Genomic DNA, 20,187 nt, shown 5'->3' on the forward strand with positions numbered 1-20,187 from the left:
AGATGGACGGAAACTGGCTTAAATACCCAGCAGAGGAGATCTGCCACGTTATGTTCATTTATTTTATGAGGACAGCACATCTTACTGGAATAGAGAATCATATTTGCCTCCAAGTAAATTTAAAAAGACCACTTGCTAAGAGAATCCTGAGTTCTGGGTGGTCATCTATCGATGGTGACTTCATTTCACTGTCACGAGTCAGAATGACTGAAAGTGAACTGGAGAGTGATTATTTTCATGCATTTCTGCTATTTTTAATCCTTTGGGGAAAACAACTTAGAAGATTGATAGTTTTTCAAAAAATGAGGCAATCTGCATTCTTTCAGATACTGCGTTGTCTATAAACACACCACCTTGCAAAGTGGACTGTTGCCAAGAGAGTTGTGTGGGTGCTGTGCACACATACGTATGAACCAAAGCAAAAGCTTCTTTAAAATCCACCCAGAGTGGCTCTTTAATAAGCACGTACACTGTAGCAGCGGGCAACCATGTTTTAAAATAGATTTATCGCTAATTTGGATTAATGCCTATATTATTATTTAAAGACACAGACAACTTTGACAAAGCTTATTTATTTTCAAGAAAGCAAACTTGTTCTTTCTTACCTAATCTTTAAGACTCTAAATCTTGCATTTACCTAAAGATAATATCAATGGGAAGAAATGTTTTGGTGGCATTTAAAAATTACTGCAACACAAAATTGCTGATATCAAATTCTGAAAGTTCATAAGCCTGAAGATTGAGTGACTCATTCAGTATTTTGAAGTTATAAAATATTCCCATTAAGTCAACAAAGACTAGAATAAGAAATAAATGACAGTGTGGCTGAAGAGATGACTCAGCGTTAAGACCACTGACTGCTCTTCTACAGAACGTGGGTTTGGTTCCCAGCACCCACATGGCAGCTCACAACCATCTATCACTCCACTACCAGGGGATCTGTCGCCCTCTCCTGGTCTCCGCTGGTACTGTGCACCCCATGGCACAAAGACATGCAGGCAGAAAACTCGTATGTGTAAAACAAAAATAAAGCTTTGAACGAAAAATAAAGACCGTAACAGTCATTGAGATAGAAATGATGTGCTATTTTAGTGTAGTTTACTTTAAAACTTTACTTTGTGTTTATCGGAGAAATGAATGTGGAACCTGTTTGGAACCTAGAGGTAGAGAGGTTAACATGTAAAATGCTATCTTCTACAGGTGATCCTATCTGAGAATTCGTTCAAAGGACGATATTGGGTTTTCTTTTCCTTTAGATTTATTTATTTTATTCAATGTGTGTGAGCGTAGGTGTGCACCATGTGTGTTCCTGGTATCTGAAGAGGCCAGAAGTGGCCTTAGAGAATAAGAACTCCCAAGGACAGAAATAGAGTTCTAGGCGGAGATGACCATACACCCAAGGAGGCTGAGCTGGGACAAAGTGAGTGAAGAGCTGTGAGGAGAGAAAAGTTAGAAGCCTGGACAAATCTGAAAAACCTTAGATTCAGAAGTAGTTGTCTCTCTCGCCTCTCTTTCTCCTTTCCTCTTTCTCTCTGTCTGTTCCTCTCTCTCTCTCTCTCTCTCTCTCCCTCTCCCCAACCCTGTGTGTGTGTGTGTGTGTGTGTGTGTGTGTGTGTGTGTGTGTGGTACTAAACCTAGACTCCAGGGCCTCGTTCATGCTAGGCAGATGTTTTTACTGCAGAATGCCCTCCTTGTGCAGAGTAAGCAGATGCTGTGTCCACCGTCACCCTGAAAGGAGGAGGAGTTATGGTATAGATTGCCTCCTTTGACCCTGATGACCACCCAAGCTGAGGAGCAGGGATGCAGAGCTGTGTGGTATTTGTCAATCTACCATTAATTGCACTCATCAGGCACCTTGGATCGCTTCTCACTGTGTTAGTCCACTCAGTCTCTGTGCAGAAGATAGAGTCGTCACAAGCAAGTGGCCCAGTGAAGTAATATGGCTGACATAAGTAGCAGACTTGGGATTTGAACCTGTCTTTGGCCACAAACCTGAGTTCTTTACAACTCTATTACAGTGCCTACAGTAATGATTATTGTGATGCTACGTAACACTAAATTGGAGAGGCAGGTTTAGGTTCCAAGCCCATGGCTCTTTTGAAACCATCACCTGATAAAGCCTTATTGTATATGTTTTCTACACACACACACACACACACACACACACACACACACACCAGTCAGGCACACAAAGGAATTAGGCAATGGTATTAGAATGCTAATTACAGGAGCTGAGGAGATGGCTCATGTAGTAAAGCACTTGCCACACAAGCCTGAGGAACTGAGTTCGAATCCCTAGTATCCAGATAAAAAGCCAGCTAATGTACACAGTGCGTAGAAGTGCAGTCAGGAGGGTCCTGGGCTCCCTGGCTGGTGAAACTAACGGGATCGGTTCGCTGCAATTTCGGGGAGAGACCCTGTCTTCAAAAACAAGTGGAGAAGGATGGACAAGGATACCTGACACTGACCCATGGCTGCCTCAAACGTGACCTCACACACATACACGCATAAACAACACTGAATAAAAAGGATTGACCTAAGGTCTTGGGTCTGCAAGCTAACCAAGATCAACAGCTGGGTGGAAGAATCACCACTTTATCTTCCCCAAAATACACTTGAAGACAACATTTAATATTTTGCCGATTGATGGTGAGCCTTCATTGTAAGAGTTTCCAGCCAGAGGCTGTAACTACATTCTGCTGCCTGGGCAAATGTGGTGGGGTAGAATGCAGAGAAGTCTGGCCACTTTTCAACCCTCGAGTGTCCTGTCTCCTGGCAGTGCTTTTGTGCCACCAGCCTTACTTCTCTGAGTTAGGCCCTTTCTGACCCTTTATGTATGAGCAAACACACACGCATCAGGGGCCGTTTGATGGGCAAAGCTAATGACAGGCTCATTTTCAAAGGACAGCTTGAGCTGTATCATCTCAGCAACTATTGACACAGCCTTTTCTAGACTGTTACTCTGAAAGCGGGCATTTCGTTCCGTTCATTGCAACACCGGCTGGCTTAATTTTCTAAGACCATGTACACTGTATTAGCTTGTTAAAAAGAATATACCTACATAATGATATTTTGCAGTGCTTCAGTTAGTCTGCGGTTTGAAATTAAGCTTGGGCATTTTGCCTTCTTTTTTTTTTTTTCCTAAGATAACTTGACCAACACTCACAGGCCTTTTTTGTACTCACTATCTGGCCTTCTCTTTCTTCTTCCCCCACTTCCCTCCCAGTTCTATAGAGCACATGATTGTAGACAAAAACGTATGCAACTAATATAATATCTTTCTGACTAGATAAGAGCTGAGGCAAAATACTCCAGGATTGATTAACGCTGTATGCAATGCCTTCAGTTTATAGAATGTGGTTTCGGACTTCAAAGTACTTAGGATTTTAACGAGCTAAGGTGGAGACATCTATCATCGTTTAAAAGATTTTATCATTGTGCTGAAACGATACATTTAACCCATCGTTTTCAACGTACTCGAACATGGAGTGTTCTGTGGTTCTTTTTGATGTTCATCCCTGAGTCAGCGACAGGGACAGGACTGTCCTCTGTGTCCTGTGAACGGAGGAGTATTTAAAGAAAATGTTAACGGGCAGGCAAACTGGGATACTGTGTCCTCAAAGCTTTCATTTTCCTGCTCTCAGAAGTCCCTTGTATGTGGCCTGTTTCATCAGAGTCTGTTTAAATGTAAATTCTCGGCTGAAATGGGAAGGTCTATGAAGAGGATTGTTTGACCATTTGCGAGGTGAATTTATGCATGTTCTCCTTAATATTTTTCCTCCTTCAGCATTGGGTTTTCTGACTATTTGGTTTTTCATTTTTCCCTTGGAAATTATAGGTGTTTTTTTTTTTTTAATTGAAAAGAGTAAACTCACTAATTACTGCATTTTTATCACAAACTAACGGAGCTGATCTTCTGCTTTTAAATTTGAATTAGGAAAATTTCCGAGAGGAGTGGGGCCTGGGAGAGGGTGCCCCCACTTTACCAAGGTTGCAGATTACTGATGTGACTGCCGCCCTGTTGGGTGCTGAGCCTTGACTTTCTGACCTGTCATGGGACACAGCCAGGAGCAAGGCATTGCTTTACTCCTCCCTTTTCACTACTTAAAAGAGTTGTTGGGTTTCTGGTTAAAATTTCTAGATGAGATCATATGTCGCTGTAGTTGTCCAGTGGTTCCAAGGTTGAAGGTGACTTTTAAAATCCTTATGCAACTTTATACTGTATTTTCCCATATATATTCTTAAACCGGACCAGTTTTAGGCCAAATTGCCATTGGGTTTACCTACATTCTCTTACATAACTTTGCAGTTCAACTTCCTCAAGGTTTTTGTTGCATTGTCTCATGCTTTCTCTAGACAAAGATTTGATTATGATTCTACTCTTCTAAATAATGTGTGGATTACTGACCTAACAGTTTTCCTAAAGGAGTGTGTATATTAATATGTATAAACATGGCCATGACCTTAACTACAGGTTCTAGGACCAAACACTAGTACCAGAGTCATTGTGACTTGTCGATTCTTTTTATATTCTTCTTCTCATTTATATACTGTCCATGTTTGTCCTTTTCCATGTCTGTAGTATATCCCCGGTTGGAAATACTTCTCCCCAATTGTAGATTGTGTTGGATATCTATCTTCAGATAAATGGCTTGATTGGTCATTTTACTCAGGTCAACTTGGGTAGTTTGTATGTCATTGAAAGTTCATAATATATGATGAGACTTTCTCCCCAAACTTCTTTTATGTTCTCTCATTTTATTAGAGCCTTCATTTCTTACTCGAGTCAGAAGGGGTTTTGCTGTTTTTGTAACTATATTTTATTTTGTGTGTGCATATACATATGTGCATGAGCGTGCATGTCTGTGTGTCATGGCATGTAAGTGGAGATCAGAGGGCATCTTGCAGGAGACAGTGTTTTCTCTCTACCCTGTAAGTTCTGGGGAATCAGACTAAGGTGGTCAGAGTTGGCAAGTGCTTTATTCTGGGCCGCCTTACAGGCTGTGTAGGTTGTCTTTGAGAAGACAAAGCAGGTAGTGTGTGTGAGGGAAGGAAGTGATGAGGGGCAGATGATTAACTAGGACCAAACCCCAAGGATGGAAAGGGATGCTGTGCTTACAATCCCCTTCTGCTTGGCTGTCTTCACATCGGTTCTAACTGGCCTCCTGTCGTTTTGGATATGACGGTGTCAGTTCTCAGGTCATCCTGTAGTCTGTCTTTTGTGCCTCTAAAATACGGCTGCAGAGTGGGAAGCAGGCATGCTCACCAGGTGTGTGTATTCAGTTTCTAGCACTCTCTAGCAGGAAGAGAACCTGCAGTAACCAAGCCCTTGCCATTCCAAGTACATAATCCTGCATACGTTGACTTCTGCTGAATGGTTTTGTTCTAGAGAGGTGAGGAAATCGGTAAGTATTCATGAGCCTTACTTAGATTTGCCTAGGACATAGCCTTCTGAGCACACAGAGGCAAGGCCACCGATGGCGGTTTTTATTAGTGTTCAGGACAATGACGGCTATATACCACCCTCATCCGCCCTCACTGAAAAGTCTCTACCTACTTCCTGCTGACTCAGAGGCAGAAAGTGCACCAGCATTTTGTCACTTCAACAGCAGTGGATTGATCAGAAGTTATAATTAGGAGTCTGCCCATTTGTCATCGGAAGCATTTTTAAGTATTACTATTTCATTTTTTTTAAACGTGTATGTCTCTGCGTGTTTTTGTATGTACATTTGTGTGTAGGTTCCTATGGAGACCAGAAGGTGTTGGATGCACTGGTGTGGGAGTTGCCTGCTGGGACGTGGGGTTTGGGAACAGAACTCAGGTCCTCTGCAAGAGCAACGAACGCTCTTAATCACTGAGCCATTTAACCTCTGGTCCCGTTTCTTTTTGGCATTTGACAGACAGAAGGGCCTGTGAGACGGTATCTTGAGAATGTCGGGTTGGAATTAAGTACGTTGATGCTTCGTGATGTTGGGCTGGGATTTTGCCATTGTCGACCATACTGAGTGCATTGTTCTCACCGAAGACACAGTGCTGGTGCCTTCTGTTACTCTCCACATTGCTTTAGGCTCTCATGCCTGCTCCTGTCTCTCTCTGCGTTTACGTTATTTGTCCCCGCAGCCCCTCTGTTGCAGTTTGTGTTCCCCCGGACAGACATTGAGACAGACGTGAATGTGTGGGAAGTTTATCCGGAAGGGCCCTAGAGATCAATCCTGTGGAAAAGAAGGGAGGAAATAGTTCAGGGCAGTGTGTGTGTGTGTGTGGAGGTAATTGAGCTTCTGTATAGTTACGATCAGATCTGACCCTGTGTGGACCCCGTGGGATGGTTCCTTAACACTGTCCTCATTCAGGAGAAGGGACCATGTCTTCATGTTCCTTACGACAACCTATCTTGATGGCTGACAGGCTGTGTGCAGGCGGCCTGCAGCTTCTGGGAATAAATCCTTTCCAAAATGGAAACCTTAGAAGCTTGTCAGTTTCCACTTCATCTCTTTCTTTTTAAAGAATGGTACAAAAAACTGGCCACGAGGCAACTCCTAGGAGTGAAGCAACAGAGGCAGAGTAGGTAGGAGCTGGGAGATGGTGGAAGCAGTATAGAAGGCAGCAGGCATTCCAGTCAGCTCAGCTATAGCCTTGATCATTGCTTTCAAGGTTATATCTGCAGAAAAATGGGAGCAAAATGTTCTGTTCTTTATGCAAACAAATCTTCTGTAAATAAACCCTATTTTTTCCTTTTTCTTTATACATTACTGTTTTCTTTATAGTTTTCTTCTTCCGTATTTTTAGTAATTTTATTCTTATGTTAAGTCTTCATATTAATAAATGAGGTGAATGTTAAATAGTTTTCTGAGCGTATCCGTCAATGCTCAAGCATAGTAGATCATTTTATCTCATTTATTTACTTTTATAAATTTTGTGCCTGTCACTGGTGGCTGTTGTTTGGCTCTGAGTCAGTTTGGTTTTTCTGCCTATGCATGCATGCTTATTTATGTTGGGTTATTTTCTTTGGTTTCCCATTTGCTTTTGGGGGACAGACCGGGGACTCATTTTCTCATGGATCGTTTTTTTACATGGGGAGTCATAATCTACTAGCTTTGTCATCTCATACCCATAAGGTTTCCATTTTAAAATGCTCACACCACAGGTCGAATGTAGTATTTCTCTGCCTTCTCCCCCATATCCTAAGAGACAAACACCCATGAAACACTACAAAGACAGTGGAGGATGTTCTTCCGTCTTCCCACCATAGTTTGACTGGGATCACAGCGCCTCAATATGGCTCTTGTTCTAGGGCCTTAGCCCTAACTTTATGCCGCACGTGCCAGCCATATCTATTTCTTTACATACTATTTTCACTTTTTGCCTACACGCATGTATGTGCACCCCATGCATGCCCGGTACCCTCAGAGGCTGGAAGAGGGAGTTGGGTCACCTGGAACTGGAGATACAAATGGTTATGAACCAACGTGCTGGTGTGGGGAACAAAACTGGGCCCCCTGCAAGCGCAGGCAGTGCTCTTAGCTGCTGAGCCGTCTGTCTGGCTGCCTGGCTTTTAAAATGTTGATTGTGGGGACTAAGTGAACTCCTCATGCTTGCCCAGCAAGGGCTTTGCTGGCTGAGGCCCCTCCCCAGCCTGCGGGGCACCAGGGCCACTGTGTGTAGCAGAGCAGGCTGTTTCCTGTATGGAGGGAAAGTAAGGCCAGGAATCCGGAATCATCTTACTTCCTTGAGTCAGTGTTTCCTTAAGAAGCAGTCCGCATGCAGACTTGAATGTTCTTACGTGGCCCCACTGCGACGCCCCACAGGCACAGCTGACAGCTTTTGCTCTGTGTGCACCACTTTGACCATCAGGTCTAGCTTCAGTTTGGCACCAGATGATTTTCTTTGACATAAGTAAAGCCTCATGCCGACTCTGAAGAAAATATTTTATTTTTAGTTAGTATATCTGAGTGTGGGTTTGTGTGTGTGAGTGCAGTCCCTGAGGAGGCCAGAAGAGGGTGTCAGAGCCCCTGGAGCTGGAGTTACAAGGCGGCTGAGAGCCTCAGGATCTGGGCACCGGGAACTGCACCCAGGTCCTCTGCAGGAGCAGGAGGCACTCTTGGCCATTTAGCCGGATCTCCAGCTGCCCTGTATTTGCCTGTTACACCTGCATCTATTTTCCAATGCTCCTGGTGCAGAACCTCCTCCATTAGCTTGTGTAACATCGTATTGCTGCTCCTGCTCTTGGGTTACTCATTAACACCCAGTTCCTTAGCCTCTGCCTCGTCGGCATGGAAGTGTCCATAGTAACGACTAATATAGAACACAGAGCTATTCTTCTCGATCAGTGCTTCCCATTATTGTTTGCTGTTGTGTCAGCCTCCCCACCTTGGGCAAGGGCTTTCTGCTCATAGCCATAGCCATTTCCTTATTAAAAAGAGGAGGAAGTCTTAGTGAAAGCCTGAGCGTGTCCAGAGGAGAAACTTTGTTGAGTATAGCGGGATACCAAAACCGAAGCAGAGTCCCACCCTCTCTGTGTATGAACCAAAGGTCGCCAGACACGCCGATGCTCTCCCACTGCTGCCTGGAAGATCGCTTGGAGGAGTTTTGCCTGGACAGTTAAGGAGGGTGAGTTGGAGGTTGGGAATATTTTCTTTGCTAAGGAGGGCTCTCAAAGGCATAATTATTACAGAAGATGTTTGTAGACCTTGAAAGGTAGTATTATTTTTAGGTCAAGTAGGTCCTTTAACAGGTTTTCTTTTTAAGTCCCCTTTGACATTCTTAGTGGCTTCTAAAGGTGATAAATCTTGGGATACTTTAGCGTCCACACTCCCCTTGCCCTCTCCCTCCCTGGCTTACAGGCTTGGGGATTTAACAACCTTTCTTCTTGTGAGTCTTGGTGCTTAGGATGGTAATCTCCATGCTCAGCTCATCTCATAGCTAAGCAGGGATCAGAGGACTATAAATAGTTGGGAACCTACTGACATAAAATGAGTCTTACATGCAAAACGCCTTGATTATCCTGCAAATATTAACTGCATTGAATTATTTGCGCGGTGTTAGCGGTACCGTGAAAATTTGCTTATTACTTCAATTTAACCTCCGTAGGTTGTTGTTGGCTCTGAGCCTACAGACTGAACACGGCCAAATTTCTATGTAAACATTTTACTTGGGACAGACACTGTAGTTGGATATGTGTGCTTAAAGTTTTTGTTTTTTAAATCCCTGTGTATTAATGGAACTTGTAAATGTTTAAGTAGTCAATTAGTGGGTGCTGTAAAGGAGAGACTATCTTTAAAATATTTAAGCTTATAATTTTGATATTTTAGTATTAACTTTGAGTTTAGTGACAGGCAAGACTATCAGTGTGTAGAGGCCTCTGTATGCCTGTTATTTATTTATTTTTTTGATGTTCTTATTTGATTGTCACACTTAATCTGATTAGAAAGGAAACATTTTCTTCTTGCTCTGTTACCAGAAATTAAATATAACACTAGGATCGATACTATGTAAGAGGAAACAGGAGCCCGTGTATTCTGGACAGAGGGTAAAGTCAGTGTCTGCCTGAGTAACTCCTGTAGAGGGGGATTCCACATTCCTCAGTTTGAGTCATTGTATGTGTATGTATGTGTGTTGTATGGATATAGTGAGCCTGTGTGTGCACAGGTATGCGTGTATACACATATGGCTGCAAATGTACACGAGAGATTCCTATCTGGTATCTTGCTTTAGGGGACAGCGGCTCTCACTGAATCTGAAGTGCACTGGTTCTGCTAGGCTGCCTGGCCAGTCTGCTCCAGAGATCTGTCTGTCTCTGCCTCTTAAGCCCTGTGAGGACAGACATACACTGCCGCCTCTGGCTTTCTACAGGGGTGTTAGGCTGCAATTCAGCTCTTCATGCTTGCTTGGCAAGTACTTTACCCGCTGAGCAATACCCTCATCTCCTGAGCGCCGCGCTTTTGAGCAGCGTTCTCATGTGTGCTCATTCTCCCGCGAAGTGTCTGTCATTTATATGCCAAAAAGAGGGTTGACAATCCAGTCTTTCCTCACATGACCCTCCAACACACAGCCTGTGAGGAGCAGAAAGAGGTGAGGTTCATGGAGCTGTTTATGGTCTGGCTTATTTTTATCTCGGCTATAAACTTTTGTCCAAATTCCAAGGCAAGATGTCAGTGTCTTGTGGACTTCAAACTCCATGTGTTCTCTGAGAAAGGAATGTAAAACATTTTGTTCTTTGACCCAGCCTCCTCCTTATTGGTAGGAGGATACGTGTGTGTGTGTGTGTGTGTTCATGTTGTACCTGGAATAGTTTGAACAGAAGTCTCTGTTTTTTTAGCAGCTCAATATGGAAGCCATTTTTCAATTTTTCTTAAGTAAATTGCGTGTTAGAAGAGATACCCAGATACATGACTAATCTGTTTCGCCTCCTTTCTAGGTAAGCAATTCTGAAGTAAATTGTATAGAGAAGTCTCCTTTTAGGTTTCCCCCAGTTGCTTTGTCACACATTCACCGAGGTCAGCATAAAGTTTAATAAAGGGCCGAGGCCTGTCTTGGAGTGCAGTGATAAAGAACTGTATATAATTGTTTGCTGGGTTGAATAAGGAGATGGTAGGGTTATAACAAAGGAGATGAGCATAAAGGCTTGTGTGTGTGTGTGTGTGTGTGTGTGTGTGTGTGCGTGCGTGCACGCATGAAGGTCAGACAGTGTAGGGTGTCATTTCCTCGAGGTGCCATCCATCTTGGTTTTTTGAGACAGGTCCTCTCTCTGGCCTGGGACTTATGGATTTGGGTAGGCTGGCTGTCCAGTGAGCTTCAGGGGTTTGCCTGGATCAGCCTTCCTGGTGCTGGGATCACAGGTATTCAGTGCCACACTCAGCTCTCGAACATACATGTGGGAGCTGGCGTAAGTTCTCACGTTTTGACAACACACAGTCGCCTCACTGGGCTGCCATGAAAAGCTCCCGTGACCATTTACTCTAAACAAAATGTCCGAGTTAGTTCAATGACTATGTAGCATTAAAATCTTTTTAAAAGGTTTAATTTTTAATCATGTATATGTGTCTGTGTGTGGTTTGGGCATATGTGTGTATTTGTGCATATGACTGTAGTGTCTGTGGAGGCCAGAAGAGGGTGTTGGGCCCACTGGAACTGGAGCTACAGTTGGCTGTGAGTTGTTGGTTGTAGATGCTGGGAACCAACCTTCTCCTCATCAGGAGCAGTATGTGATCTTGATTGCTGAGCCATTATTTCAGAGCTTCTCCCCCAACCTCCTCTGTCTTGTTTTCTGTGTGTGTGTTAGCATACAATAAATGGTTTCAAGGTGGCATTTCCTTATACATACGCCATGTTTCTTTGTTCCAATGTGCATGTTTTAAATTGTTTAATTGAACAAGTAAGAACTTAGGGGTTGACCTTTGAGCTGTGTGCGTATAGAATCTCGTGTTGGCTACATTTAGAAATTTGATTAGACCGAACTTGTAGTAGTTTTAATTGCAATATTCTAAACTGTCAGAGTGATTTGTAAGCTCATGCTATTCTGTAATTAGTGATATTAGAATGGCATATGAGTGTCTCATATTCACTTACTATTAAACGTCAGCATTGGTCTATGAAGGCTTTGGTGTAAGAACATGGCTGTCCATTTTCTTAATTGTTAAAAGTGCATAGCGTGAAGCTGGGAAGATGGCTCAGTTGATTAAATGCTTGCATGACAAGAGTGAGGATTTGAGTTTGCATTCTCAGAGCCCACGTACAAAACTGGCCATGGCAACACAAGTCTACAATCCTGTCAGTACAAGATGGGAGGCAGAGACAGGAGGATCTCGGAAGCCAGCCTGGCCTACCTGGTGACATGACAGGCCCATGAGAGATCCTGTCTCAAACAACAGGTGGAGGGCACGAGGACCATTGGAGATTGTTTTCTGACAACCACGTGTGTGCTGTATGTACACACTTATATTCACGTGTATAGACATGCAGAAACACAGACAACACAAATACGGCGTGTCGCCTATTTAGATGTAATTATAACAATGTTAACTTTGCTAACGTTTGTATCTAAGTAATTTGCAGTACGATTACTACTCTCTGTTATAGCCATTACTTTCTGCCATTGTTTTCTTAAAAGGAAAACAGAAAGCTTCCCACAGGCAGCACCCATTTATCTAGTTCACATAGTTCACACTTTCATATAGTTTGCCAGGTCAAGTGTCATATCAGCATCCATCAGCAGTGATCTATATGGAGCCAGAGCTTGGGGTTGGAAAGCTCTCCCACCACTCTAGCCCAGATTCCTGAAATATAGCCCTGCTTTCATCTGCCCCACCTCAGTTTACCCCGCAGTTCAGAGGGAAAGCTGTCTGAGTTTCCCACTTCCCACCGTGTAAAGATCATGGACTTCGAGGCCTTCTGTCCTTTGTGATTGCCTGTTTTTATTTTCTTTATTGTATCTCCCGCCCCCTGCCTCATTCTTCTTACTCAAAGCCCGTCATTCCTAACCATTTTCTTACTGTGCCTTATGGTGTGTTCATCTTTATGTATGCTCTGACGTTTCACTCCTTCCATGTTGACTGACTTTAAACAGCTGAGTCCTCTCCCTCTCTGTTACTCTGATGGGCTGTAGGTGGTTTGGTCTGATTTCTCCCCTGCTTCCTCTAGTCCTTGGATACTAAACGGAATACTGCACGGACTATTGCATGTGTGAGTCGCTGCAAAGCACACATTTTGCTCTTAAGCAATGCACAGCGGCCTTCTGAGTTAGAGCTGAGGCAGCTGAAGCAGCACTTGTGGATTGCTTCAGATTTTGGTGTGTGCTGCCTCGGGCCTCTTTCTCGATAAAGACCACGAATTGAGAAATCACTTGGGCTGTGTGAGCACTGACCACAGCTGCGACTCACAAAGCATTTCCATTGAATTCACCCTGGAAATAAATGAAGTTAGTTATGCTAAAATGGGGTTTGGTCCCATGTGATTAGCATCGTGGGTTTGTTGCTATGACAAAATACCAGAGAGACACAACCTAAGGAAGGTTGTTTCAGGCCCCAGTTGGAGGGCACAGTCCACCTCAACTAGGAAAGCATGCTGGTAATGGGGGAGGGGAGCTCTGTTTGCAGCAGCAGGGATATTTGACTTGACCAAGGTCCGTAGCTCATAAAGGACAGGGCTGGTCCCGAGTCAGGTGATGCCAGTGTGGAGAACTCCGTGGGCCCTTAGAGTGCTTACATATTAATTTCCAGTGTGACCTTAGGGTTACATATTAATTCCTATATTATCATATGCTGTGCACTGTGCAGGTTATACATTAATAACCTCTCTATTGTCATATCCTGTGCTCTTAGTGGCATGACTGACCTCATCAGTCAGAGCAAGAACCGGCACTGATCCTGATACCCGATTTTGAGTTTTCCCAGAGGCTTACATGTAAAAAAGTTAAAAAAGTTACGGTTGGGAAGTGGCAGTGAATGAAAGTCTAAGCAAGAAGAAGTGATTGTGTTGGAATGTGAACCCGGGAGAAGGTGGTGTCACAAACACCACCTTCAAAGTGAGAGGTGAGAGCCTGCTGGCGAGGGGCTTTCTATAAAGCAAGAATCTTGACAGGATGTGGCAACCCCCAGTGTCAGGGTGTGGAGGGGGGACCAGAGCCCACCCACAGAAACTGAGCTCACGTCTGGTTTGGTATGAGACTCAGAACATCAGAGGGGAGAGCAAGCAGGTGTGGGGGACATGGGCAGGGCCACCCAGGGCTGTATGTGTCCAGGCATGTGTCACGCACACAGTTATGGCCCCAGAAGATTACGGCGGGGCTGAAAGTTCCTGTCATCTAGTCCCAGGACAACCTGGAGCTCAGCCACTGTGGTGACAGTGCTGTGAGCAAGCCGGATGCCCTGCCAATCATATAAAAGTACAGTCCAGCCAGGTGTGGTGGTGTTCTCCCAGAACCCCAGCACTGATAAGGCTGTGGCAGGAGGCTTGCCAAAGATTTGAGGCCAGCCTGGGCTAAGTGGCAAGACTCTGTCTCAAAAGACAAAACAACAAAAACAAAAAGACACCCTCAAACCAAGAAACAAAATAAATCTCTAAATAAACAGTACAGTGTAGATGATTTCATAGAAACCACGGTACTTGATCAAATGACTATCACTGCTCTCTGAATCTCCGTATTATATCCCTCGCATTGCTGTGGAGGGCTCGCCTTTTCTTTATATGTACATAAAAAGCGTTAACAGTAAGGCAGCCTCAGGCAGGTCTTCAGGACAGACCTAGATGAAGGTGCTGTTCTCATGGGGCAGGCAGTCCCATGCCTGTTCTGTCCATCAAGACATTTAAGGGGAGAAGATATGAAGGACAGAAGAGTGATGCTGATACTTTACCCCCACACACACCAGTGTTTTTAGTAAAAGATATTAAAAAAGTAAAAAAATAAAATAGGGTAAAGCTTATAGGATATGGCTGCAAAGGACCACTTTTATAAAGCTATAGAGTGTTTTAGGGTAAATGTTAGTACAAAAGAGCCAGAAAGCAAACAAACAAACAAACAAACAAATACCACCAACAACAAAAGCAAAACAAAACCTAAAATGTCTATAAAGTAAAAATGTTACAATGGCCAAGGTTAATTTTTCATTAAAGAAAGATTTTATTTTGAATGGTTGGAGAGATGGCTCAGCAACTATGATCTCACACTGCTCTTACAGAAGAACTGAGTTCACTTCCAATCACAGATGACTAACAGCCCTCTGGAGCTCCAGTTCCAGGGAACCTGATGCCCTCTGCGGGCTTCTATGGATACACCTGAGTAATAAACGAATGAATGAATGAATGAATGAATGAATGAGTGAAGTGCAGCCTACTGTGCTGTATGAAACCCACAGCAGGGAATAAGCAATGGCCTCAGTCTTCATACTGGGCCCCCCCCAGTGACTGCCCCAGAGCAAATCATTGCTACTCACTTCCCTCATGGTTGGTATGTGAGTGCAAACAGCCGTGGAGGTCAGCAGGCACTGAGTCTCCTGGAACCGTACTACAGGTGGTTGTGAGTCACCTAAGATGGGCGCTGAGAACAGAACCCGGGTCCTCTGCAGGAACAGCAAATGCTCTTAATCTCTGAGCCATCTCTTCAGCTTCCCCTCCCCCCGTGCCCCACTGCCTGTGTGTGCTGAGGTCAGAGGACAACTTGCAGGAGTTGGTTCTCTCCTTCCGTCATGCAGGTTCTGGTAATTTGACTGGGGTCTCAGCCTTGGAGGCACTTTCACCCCCGAGCTGTCTCTCTGGCCTGTGGCTGGGCTTGACAGCATGGAAGGTGTATTTATTTTTCTAGGTAGTGAGCTGTCTCACAGGGACGCACATATGGACAGGGCTTTAGTTGGTGTCTCTCAAAGCTGGGCATCACTCGTTTGGGTCTTGATTGAAATGGTGTAATGATAAAAGAAAGGGTAGGATTGACTGACATATGTAAACCTACATAGTCAATGAAAACCAGCCAGTGCCTGTTTTCTTTCTACAGGCTAAGAATGCCTTTGACTTTCTGGGGATGGGTAGAAGATGAGCAGGCTGGCCTCAATCTTAGTATGTAGTGAGGATGACCTAGAACTCCTGATTCTCCTGCCTCCACTTCCCAAGAACTGAGAGTATAGGCAGATGCTACCACTTCTGGCTTTATTTTTCTTTTAATTTACTGTTCATTTTATTTTCCATTTTAAGTAGGTTATGAAATACCAAAAAACCAAAACAAAAAGAAGAATATTGATGGAGACAGCACAGGCTGGCAAAACCTGAGCTATTTACAACCCAAATTGTATAGAATGTTTGTCAGCTCCAGATGAAGCAAAGCAGTTGTGGGGTATTCCCTTTTGGGAGTGTTTCCATCACACACACAGAGGGACACATTCTCAGACATCTCCCTTTCCCACATACAGAGAGGAATTAATACTTCCAGCATGAGATTTTCTGTGGAGTTTGTGTCTTTTCCCTTTCTGTTGCCCTCTGCAAGTATTTCAGCCCTGGTACAAATGAAGAAACACAGCTCATCAGAGGGCCAAACATGCTTAAAATATCGCATTTACAGGAAAGTGTACATGCAGTAGCAATGAAGGAAGTTTGTTAAAATGAGCTTGGACTTTAAAATTCTGATTTTAAGCTGCATGAGCAAGTATGGACATTGGTGTTCATTTTACCTTGGGTCTCTAATATTTTTTTAAAAACATCAAGGTATACAGTCAGCATGTTGCTAGAAAATTGCGAAATTTTATTAAAATATGCATACTAAGGAATGTTTTTGGTATGGTGTGAAAAGATGTATAAAGAAACTATGATACAAAATTTACAACTCATTGAAAAGTAAGATATTATTCACCTATAAGAAAGATGAGACTTAAAATCCTCGATATGAAGAATAGAATAAAATCATGGCAGAAGAAATGGCTCAGTGGTTAAGAGCATCAGACCTGAGTTCCCAGCACCCACATGGCAGCTCCCAAATCCCTGTAACTCCAGTGCCAGGGGCCTGACCCCTGACACTTTCTGGCCTCTGTGTGTTCCAGACACATACATCGTCGAGAGATATCCGTGCAGGCAAGTACCCATTTACACAAAATAAAATAAATTAAAAATAATAAAGTTTAAAAAATGTTTCAGTACAATCAAAAGTGAGGCACATGCTTATTTTTGAAAAGCAGATATTGAGAATGTATAGCCCCATGTGTTTAACTGTGAGGTGTAAGAAGACAACTTTATGTTGCTAGGAACGCGCGATGTAGGAGATACTCTAGTCAGGGAAAGCTTTACAAGGAGAGCCTGAATTTCAAGCTGAGACACAGGAGTTAGGATGCCAGAGCCGAAGGGGTGACTGTTGTGGACAGGGCAGATAGTTCTCCAGGAGACCAGGTGTGGCTGAGGAGATGCAACCAGAATCATCCCCACGGCTCTGAGTTCCGAGGATGGTGATCCTGTTTCTGCTTTTCATCGTACATCTGCTATTGACCATGTAGGCCTGGCACGAAGGGGCAAACCTTCAACAAGGCTTATTGAAAGAACAAGAATAAGCAGACATTTTCTGGGGAGTCTTGGTTCAACCCCAAGTCCAGGTATTGCCCAGAGGACACCACCCCCATTCTCGGCTGCCAGACCACCCTTTCTTTTACCCGACATGATGACAGTTGTGGGAGGCTGCATGAGGTGCTTGCAGTAGCCGCCTAAGCCTTCGTAGCTTTTTAAAAAGGTCTTGAGTGGAATTTGACCCGGGGACAGGAGGCTTGGAAAAGGCAGGAAAACAAGTGCGGAGCGATCTGGGTGGATCTGGTTCTGCTCTGAGACTGAACTGGCATTTGCATTATTATATTATTGGGAACAGATCGGAGCCAGGATGAGTGTGACACCAGAACCCGTCATCCTAGGCGCCCTGACAACCAGACAGCAACGGTGAGCAGAGATGACTAACATGAAAATGCAGTCATTGGGGCTACTTATCTTTTCAGAAGCAAGCATAAGCGCAGTTAGGATGGTTTCATAGCGATTTCCATCTGTAGGCTTAGGCGCACTGAGGATTTTGTCAAAAAGGACAAGATGGTTGCGTGTTTCCCAAGTCTGTGCAATAGGACTGTGGCAGACACAAGAGGGACTGTTTTAAAAGATATTTGCTGAAAAATGGAGGGTAAATGCAGCTTTGCAAAAAAGGAAAAAGAGGAGGGGGGTTAATTTATAAGAAAAGAGAAAGCAATTTGAGACAAAAGAAAGAACTTATTCATAGTTTTCCTTTTATTCAATTGCCTTAGTTCTTTCTGGGGACAGGGTTGAGCTACATACTTCCAGCTGGATGTGAACTCATTTGCGCCCCTCGAACTAGAGCCATCCTTCTTTTGAGTCCTGGGATTGCAGGAATGTGCCACCATGTATGGGGTCGCTGTTATTCTCATGTGCGTTGATAGGATAGGAACGTGTTTGTCTGAGCATTGAGTGTGTGCATGCATATGGAATGCAGAAGGCAGGTACTCTCTGGTTTCTTTCTTTTCCTTCCTTCCTTCCTTCCTTCCTCTCCCCCTCCCTCTCTCCTTTCCTCCCTCATTCTGAGGCACCGTCTTCCTGAGCTCTGAGTTCGTTCACTTAGTCATGCTGTCTGGCCAGTGAACTCAGGGCCTCACCCATGTTTGCTCACTCGGCACTGGGGTCACAGGCATACACAACCACGTCCAGGTGTTACACGGGCGCTGGGAATCTGATCAGGTCTTTACGCTTGCACTGCCAGTGCTTTAGAGGCTTGAGTCATCTCCCCGGACCCCGTGACCAGAGTCTGAGGGGGTAGTTAATAATCAATTTGTCACTATGGGAATGGCATAGGTGAGCTTTTGAAAAATAACACAAAGGAGTAGAGTGTAGTTGAGATGCTCCCGCTGAAGTGAAAGAATCAGATAAAATTATCTCAAAATAAGTGAATTCTGAGCACCAGAAACAGCTACCACTCCCAAATACTTCCACAGTTATTTTCTTAAATACTAGTAATAAATAAATAGATACTTGCTGTTGGACTTAACATTTCCAGATGCTCCACAAGGGCCCTCAGGATCTGTCATCAGGCTCTTCTCCCCTCTTTCTGCTCTCTGTACCAGTCGCCGTCACAGACACACTGAATAAAGCATCTCTCATGTTTGGAATGTGCCTGGGGTGGCCTGGGTGTGCCCACATCTCTGCCAGTGGGCACACCTCTGGGTCTTCCAACACTGGCTCTCCTCTCGCTTCCTCTAGGTGTTGACCTGCCCCTGGGTAGACAGTTTCCTTAGATGTTGCTGGATGACAGTGACAGCATTTTCTAACCCAAGTTGCACTCACCTGTTTGCCTGTGTGCTTTGCCAACCCGGGTGTCCCTGCAGACAGCGAATGAATCATGTTTGTTCTGTATGCCGTGCCGTCATGCAGGGCACAGCTTGCAGGCCTTACATTTCTCCCAAATAAGATGGCTTCGGGTGCCATGTAGTATGTTTCCCTCTAGTAAATAATAATTCCGTGCATAAGCTGCTATTCCTTTCACATTGGCACCAGGATTTAGCTGCTAGAAGTAGTTGAGAATATTAAACAGTCATTTTTTTTTTTTTCCAGTAGCTCACTACTGCATCTGTTGGGAGCATATTTCTTCTGTTTCTGGGGACACTGTCTTCCTAGGCGTTCAACCCCCTAGAGTCCTCCTATTCTGGCGAATTTATCTGATAATTCTTACTTACATGTTTATGGCATAATATATTATTGCTCTCAGGAGCATTTATGGCTTAATAGCAGTTCCTGGGGACGAAAATGTTTAACTTGAAAGAGCAAATTCATTTCCATGAGTAGATTTGCATCTACTCAGCTTGGGTAATTGATATGTTTTAAGGAAACAGGGTGACACTCTGCTGGCCCTAAAATCACACCAGGCATGCTGGCTGCCAAGTATACATTTACATATTGAGTGACTCCGACTGGGAATAAGCCTTTCCTTAGTCTCCACTGGGGATAAATTGGCGCCTGTTACACTACTTGCTCCCTGTTCATCTGAAGGTCACAGTGCCGCGGCATATTTCAGAGCACTTTCTCTGCCTCTCCTCCTTGGATGCTCTTTTCACTTCTTTCAAACTATAAATACATAATCATGTAAGATTGAAGCCAGCTCCTGTGAACTTGTCACAGATAAAGCTGATTTCTGGGTTGCGGACTTATGTGTAAAAGGATGGTTTTTCTCGCTGAAAGTGAAGTTCTAGAGGACTCAGACGTTTGAACTCCTTCCAGCGTGGATTACTCAAGAGGAAACAAACAGCACGATCCTGTATAATTGCTTGTTATTTTGAAGACGGAAATGTTATGTGTATTTCTCTTTCCCAAGGGCTCTGTGGAGGACAGGATCGTGTTCGTGTTTTTAATAGATCTGTGGGCCATTGCCAATATTTGAAACTCACAAACAAGTGAGGCTGATGTCCGCCTGGCTGCACGATGAAGCGTTCCACAAGCGCCCGCCTCCAACTAATAGGAAAGTCACACAGGGCTTTTTAGATGAACGCGTGAGAAAGACCAGTGTATCTAGGCTTGTTTTATGTAAACAAGGGTTGAGGACATCTCTGTGCATGTGTAATTTATGCGTGTTGGAGGCGGGGCATACTCTTAGCAGCTTAGCTGTCCTAAAAGGCAAGGCTCATAGACCAGGACAGAACTCGGGGACTGAGAGCTTGAACTTTGATTGATCTATGTTGA

General features: G+C 44.0%; 1 protein-coding gene across 4 annotated transcripts in view; it reads left to right on the forward strand.

Moving 5' to 3' along the window:
• The window catches only part of Eps8 (epidermal growth factor receptor pathway substrate 8), a 115,270-nt gene that overhangs the window by 12,914 nt on the left and 82,169 nt on the right, over window positions 1-20,187 (forward strand). Inside the window, exon 1 of one of the 4 annotated variants that reach the window (XM_055610487.1) lies at window positions 8,455-8,607. The exons of 1 other annotated variant lie outside the window; for it this stretch is intronic. The gene's annotated coding sequence lies outside the window, so the exon portion shown is untranslated. Of the gene's footprint in view, window positions 1-8,454; window positions 8,608-17,326; window positions 17,395-20,187 lie in introns of those variants that run through there. 2 more of the 4 variants (XM_055610477.1, XM_055610496.1) reach the window with 2 other exon arrangements.

Source organism: Psammomys obesus, unplaced genomic scaffold, assembly GCF_907164565.1.
Source record: "Psammomys obesus unplaced genomic scaffold, mPsaObe1.curated_primary_1811, whole genome shotgun sequence".
Taxonomy (NCBI): domain Eukaryota; kingdom Metazoa; phylum Chordata; class Mammalia; order Rodentia; family Muridae; genus Psammomys; species Psammomys obesus.